Source organism: Neofelis nebulosa, chromosome 2 (assembly GCF_028018385.1).
Source record: "Neofelis nebulosa isolate mNeoNeb1 chromosome 2, mNeoNeb1.pri, whole genome shotgun sequence".
Classification (NCBI taxonomy): domain Eukaryota; kingdom Metazoa; phylum Chordata; class Mammalia; order Carnivora; family Felidae; genus Neofelis; species Neofelis nebulosa.
Window position 1 is genome coordinate 208,720,778 of NC_080783.1, and position 5,797 is coordinate 208,726,574.

General features: G+C 52.8%; 1 protein-coding gene and 1 long non-coding RNA gene across 3 annotated transcripts in view; one reads left to right on the top strand and one right to left on the bottom strand.

Moving 5' to 3' along the window:
• The window catches only part of IFFO2 (intermediate filament family orphan 2), a 50,314-nt gene extending 46,586 nt beyond the window's left edge, over window positions 1–3,728 (top strand). For both annotated transcript variants that reach the window (XM_058718895.1, XM_058718894.1), the window contains one exon: window positions 1–3,728. This exon is cut by the window's left edge and continues 827 nt beyond it. The gene's annotated coding sequence lies outside the window, so the exon portion shown is untranslated.
• LOC131505385 (uncharacterized) lies at window positions 1,100–4,288 on the bottom strand. Its single transcript, XR_009258380.1, has 2 exons — window positions 3,857–4,288; window positions 1,100–1,227 (listed from the first exon to the last, which is right to left on the bottom strand). It is a non-coding gene; the product is annotated as an uncharacterized LOC131505385 (long non-coding RNA).
• Window positions 4,289–5,797: the final 1,509 nt, after the last annotated feature.

The window sequence follows — 5,797 nt, forward strand, 5'->3', positions numbered from 1 at the left end:
AAAACAAACAAACAAACAAACAAAAAAAGCAGCTTGCCTTATATCATTGTGGAAGGTAGGCTCCCGCCCTGACTCCTGGTTTTCCCCCGGAGCTCGGAGGGAGGCTGAAGCTAGGGCGAGCTCTCTCGCAACCTCCTCGGGTGAGCACTGACTTGGGACGGGGGTTCTATCACGGTTGGTAGTGAGGCCTGGGTCCTGCAAGGCCCTTGGCCCACCTGACTGCTTGCTCTCTTGGGACCTCTGTGGGGTGGGAGGGGTCTTCTATTGCCCTGGTCATTGGCAAGTAAACACATTTTGTTTTCTTGATGTTTTTCTCTCCCTTCCCAGCCAATGATAAGGGGCTATAGGTCTGTAATTTCTCTGTGAGAAAGTCTGAAGGGGGCTAGGTCTGGTATCTACCCCCTCCATAGTGGAGCTGGGTTCCTACCTCCTGCCGCCATCTTGGTTCTCCACTGCCCCCAGTTGTCCACTTCTTGGCCACTGGCTGACACTGGAAAGGGAAGGGGAGGGAGGCATCGAGGGCTGCTGGCAGATCAGAGGTGGTGGCAGGAGCGGAGCTCATCTCTGGATGAGAGCCATCCTTGTTCTGCTCATGGACACCCGCAAGCCTATTTCTATTCTTCACTTGATTGACCGACTGGCGGGGAGTTAATCTGAGCCAGTGTCTCCCCAAGACTTGAGTGGGCTGTGTCAAAAGGCACCACGTTGAGGCCACGCTGCCAAATCTCAGCTTGGAACCAGGCGAGCAGGTTTCGCTTTTTAAGAAAAATTTCTTTTTGGACCCACTCCTGTGGGTGGGATAGCCGATTTTTTTTTTTTTTAATTGGCCCAGGAGCTCCCCCTGGAGGTCAAAGAAGCAAAATGTGCCCCAGGACCAGAACTTTTCGCCTACTGCTCCTGTGTGGAGGCAGAGGAGGGGCTCTGGCTTTAAAACGGATTGCAGCCCCCTGTCTTTCTTCCTCAGGGTACCAGCGACCTGTTAGGGCCTTCTCTCTCTTCCGTTTCCCCCACCTGTTTTGCAGTCTTAAAACCATTGTACATAATATTCATATAATATATATATATATATATATATATGGAGAGAGAGAGTGTATGTTAGTGACTGTATGTAATTTTTATTTATCAGAACTTGGTGGCCTTCATCGTGAGTTCTTTCTGTTGTTGTTGTCGCTGAGGGAGCCTGCTAGTGGTCTGGCTGAGAGGCTTCCATCCCCAGCCGAACGGTCCCTGGGTAGGTACGTGGAGGGATTGATGGTTTCAGAGGAGAGACAGCCCCTTTCCCTCCTCCTCACTGACCCTTGTTCTAAAGGTTACAGGGTTCAAACATACCTGATTATTATGGTCCTTAGTGTTACTGTTGTTTTAGTTTCAGTTTCATTTTAACCAAAGGTTATCAGAGCCAGTTGGCCTTGGACCTCAGCTGCTGAAAAGATTTTCCGTTTCCGGGAGGACCCCTCGGGCCTCCTCTGTCCGGGGCTGGGGGGAGGCCTGGAAGGACGTGGTTTGGGAGGCAGAGTGGAAGCCAGCCCCGGGTTGTTCCTCAAGGTGGCGGGAGAGTGACAGACCTAGCTTTAGTGTTAAGACGTAAGGCAACAGTGTAAGCATTTGGGGGTAACTAAGGTGACCGGGGCAATCGGTGTCCGGTGGTGTTATTTATGCTTCCCATTTTGTGTACATAGGACGTTCGTCTCTGGGACTAGCGTGCTCTAAGTTTGTCCAGGGAGTATGGAAATGGCAGGAGCCAGAGATAGATGCTGGCCAGAAAGTTCCTTCTTGCTGATTTTCCATAGCTGCTCTCCTCTGGGGAGCAAGGATTTGGGGCAGGACGATGGGGGTGGGGGACAGCAAGGGGGTGGCCGACCCGCCTCCTTGGCAGGGGGCCTGGGTCTTGGTCTGGCTACCCCACCAAGTTCTGGGTTTTTTTGCTTTGTTTTTTTGAGTTCGTTGCCAGTGGGCCCTGCTTGTCCCCTCGCCACGAGCCCACAGCTTGCCAAGAAAGACCCCAACGCTCGCTGGGGCAGCACTAGGTCCGGTCGGGACGAACTGGTCCGTCCTTTGTAAAGCTGTAAATAGTCAAATTTCTATTTCTAAGCCCAGTGTCATATTGACATTGGTATTTTAGGGTTGTTCTCAGATGGGTTCTCCTGTGCTGCCCTCTCTCACTCTCCTATTTTTGGGGGTTTTATAAAAAGAGAGGATCGGGGAGGAGCAGGGAGAGTAGCTTTCCTTTGGGCTCCCTGGTTGTGGAATCCACACGCGCGCACACACTCATGCACGCACACACACACACACACACACACACTCCTCTGAGACTCCAAACAGGGGATAAAAAAAAAAGATCATTGGCAAGTAAACACATTTTGTTTTCTTGTAGCAATATGTCTTGAGGTCTCTGAAGGCCCAGTCTGTCACAGACTTGGCTCTGACCTACAGAGAAGCAAACCACTTTGGCTTGGAATGGGGGAGAGGGTGCGGGGTAAGGGGTAATAGAAGGTGTCACTTAAGCTAAATGTAATCTATTTATAAAGCAAGAGATTCTCATCTATTTTTATGAAAGGAAAGGGTTTTTAAATCTAGGGTAGGCAGTTATGGCAGCCCCGTGTTCTTCTGTGAACAAGATGCATGTTGCTGCTGCTGAATATAACCAGTGCCCCTTGCCCCATCTCCCCGGCCTCACCGCCTACTCACCTGCACCCATGAGCGGCTTCAGCAGAGCCTATGTCCCGCTTCACCCCATTTCCCTGTTCCTTAACCCCTCCCCCAGCTCCTCGGTCCTTGGAAGTCTTTGGGGGGGGCACTTGTGGGAGTGGGTGGGCAGTGGGGAATTCAGAATTGAGGTGGGTGGGGGGAGGCGGAAGGGGGCACCAGGTAGGGGCCCAGCTCTGCCTCGGAGGGTGGGCTCTGAGTAGTTACTCACACTCCGATCTGCCAAGACCCATTTCCAAGTCAGCTGTGTTTGGGAGAGGCTGAGAACCAGCAGGCTGTGGGCAGCCATGGGACTGTTGGTTCAGGGAGCATTCGGCTTCCTTGGGGCCTGGGCCCTAGTGGGTCCTGGGTCGTCAGGCAGCTGGAGCAGGGATGGAAATGCCGGGGGATGCCTCCCTCCCAGCCCCAGCTGTGCGGACTCCGGGCCGAGGCCTGGGCTGTGGTCCTTGATGTGCTCCTCCGGGGCCTGGGAGAGGACTAGGGTGCTGCGTGCTGGGTCCTGCTCAGACCTGGGTTCACCACCCGGAGACACCGAGCTCTGGTTCTGGAAGGGCACGCTCCGAGAGCGTGGAGTCTGGGGGCAGCCGGGTGGGTAGGGGGGGAGAGCAAACTCTCTCTGAAAGGCAATTTTCCACGCGTGGAGGATTTCTAGGCTCAAGGTGGGCCGTGTGTTGGTCTTGGGCAAATCCCCCGCCGTTCCTGCCGCCAGGCCCTCAAAGAAATGAGGCGAAGGCACCATCCCCACCCCTAGCAAGACCCCTTCGGTGGACATTTTAGCATCTACCTGATTTTTAGCCCCATCCAGGGAGACTTTGTATCCCACAGCCCCATCCCACCCCACTGTTGCTGTCTGTCTGCCAGTTGGGTCTAGTGTCAAGGGGAAGGGGGCGGGGGGAGGTTTATACTCATTGAAAGACTACTGATCCTACCAGAAACCAACCTGTTTACTGTACTGTTGTAAATATCATGCCCTTTATATCCTGTATATTGGCTTCTTTTAAATAAAGTGAAATGTCTTAGAATTGATGGCGTTTTTTTTGTGGGGGGGGATAAAGTAGTGATGGGGGAGGGGCAAGAGGACTGAGGGCCACGTAAACACCAAACCAAGTAACTGGCCAATTTGTGACAAAATAGGGAAATTTCACATCACCTGCCATAGCTTCATCTCCCAGTAAAATCTTTGGAAGTCGATAAAGCAGGAAGGGGAAGAGCGAGCCACAGGTATCACAGGCTGAGTAACCGGCATAGACTGCCTTGCAGTTGAGGTCCTTCCTGTTAATCATAAAGCCCGCCGTTTCTTGAACCAACCTTTTACTGAGCCCATGAGAGGCCACCTTCTGGGACTCTGAATTTGACACTGTCCAGTGTTCTAGTGTCTTCTTGTTAATGGCCAAATCTGGGGAGACATTGCCCGCCCCCCCCCCCCCCCCCCCACACACACACTAGAGTTTTCTGTATGGATTAAGAGAGACAGGAATGCCTGGGTGGCTCAGTCAGTTAAGCGTCTGACTCGAGCCCTGCTCAGGTCATGACCTTGTGGCTTGTGTCTTCAATTCCTGCCTTGAGCTCTGTGCTGACAGCACAGAACCTGCTTAGGATTCTCTCTCTGCCCTCCCCCACCCGTGGTCTTTCTCTCAAAGTAAATCAATAAACTTAAAATTTTTTAAATAGAGCCACCAATTCCAATCTATTTCTACCATCTTTAAGACTTGCGCTTGGGGCGCCTGGGTGGCGCAGTCGGTGAAGCGGCTGACTTCAGCCAGGTCACGATCTCGCGGTCCGTGAGTTCGAGCCCCGCGTCGGGCTCTGGGCTGATGGCTCGGAGCCCGGAGCCCGTTTCCGATTCTGTGTCTCCCTCTCTCTCTGCCCCTCCCCCGTTCATGCTCTGTCTCTCTCTGTCCCAAAAAAAATAAATAAAAAAACGTTGAAAAAAAAAAAAAAAAAGACTTGCGCTTAATGTAGCTTCCTTTTCTCGCTTCCTGCTCTTTAAATTCCCCCGAAGTGTCTTAAAGGGTGTGACCTGGAGAAAGAGGAGTAGCATGAAATAATGGGAACATTCTAGGGTGGGTATTATTGCCCCTCTAATATAGACCTGGAAACTGAGACCCAGGGAAGTGATGTATTTTGCTAACGTCCTAAGTTGGAACCACAATCACGCATCGGGACTGACTCCTAAGCAGGTTCTCGGTTCACGCTGGAGGAAATATAAACAGGCAAACTGGAAGAGTGTTTAGGAATAGAACGAATCCCTAGGACCCCGCTATCGGAAAGGTTTCAGAATCCTAATTGTAAACAAAGCGTTCAAGCAAACAACTTCAAGAGGAAACCAAAAGTTTGGGGTGGGGTGAGCTGGCAGGGGTGGAATGGAGGTCAGGGACAACTCGTTCCGAGGTCAGAAGCTTTGAGGGAAAAGCTAAGCATGGACTGGCTGGGTTTTCTCTCTTCTTGATCGTAATCTGCCAGCAAGCAGGCGGATTTATCTCAGCGTCAGGCTCACGCAAGCTTTAAGGCCGGCACGACGCTGGGAGGTGGAGGCGGCTGGGCGCCCAGCAGGAGGAGGCTGGAGGCAGGGTTTGCAGGCTCATCCCAGGGGCTGCAGTCTCCGCGTGGAGGCAAGGGGCTGGCCGCGGTGTGGACCCGCGGGGTCAAAGAACCTGATGCCATCTGACCAAGGGCAGCCCAAGCAGTCAGGCCGGGACGCTCGAGACACCTGACGCACCAAACCGCAGTCCTTCCGCTGCTCCGCGCACGTGTCCTGCTCCGGCTCTCTCATTGGCTCGGCTGCAACAAGACCGTCCATCGGATTGGCCCATAAGCTTCGATGTGTCATTCTGATTGGCCAATGAGGCTCACGCCCCTTCTCCCTCGGCCCCCTGGAGGGCTGTTGAGTCATACCATAAAAAGGAGGGGAAAACGTGTATATGTCAAGACTTCTTTTTTGGGCTACCTTGTCCTGTGTCGCATACTGGTCTCTACAGTGCCCTCAAAGCAAGAGCTATTGTGTTGACAGAAGTCACATACGGAGACATTTCTGCTGACCTTGACTTCGGAGGACGGTAGCGTGATCAGATCCCCCCGCCTGTCGAGGTGG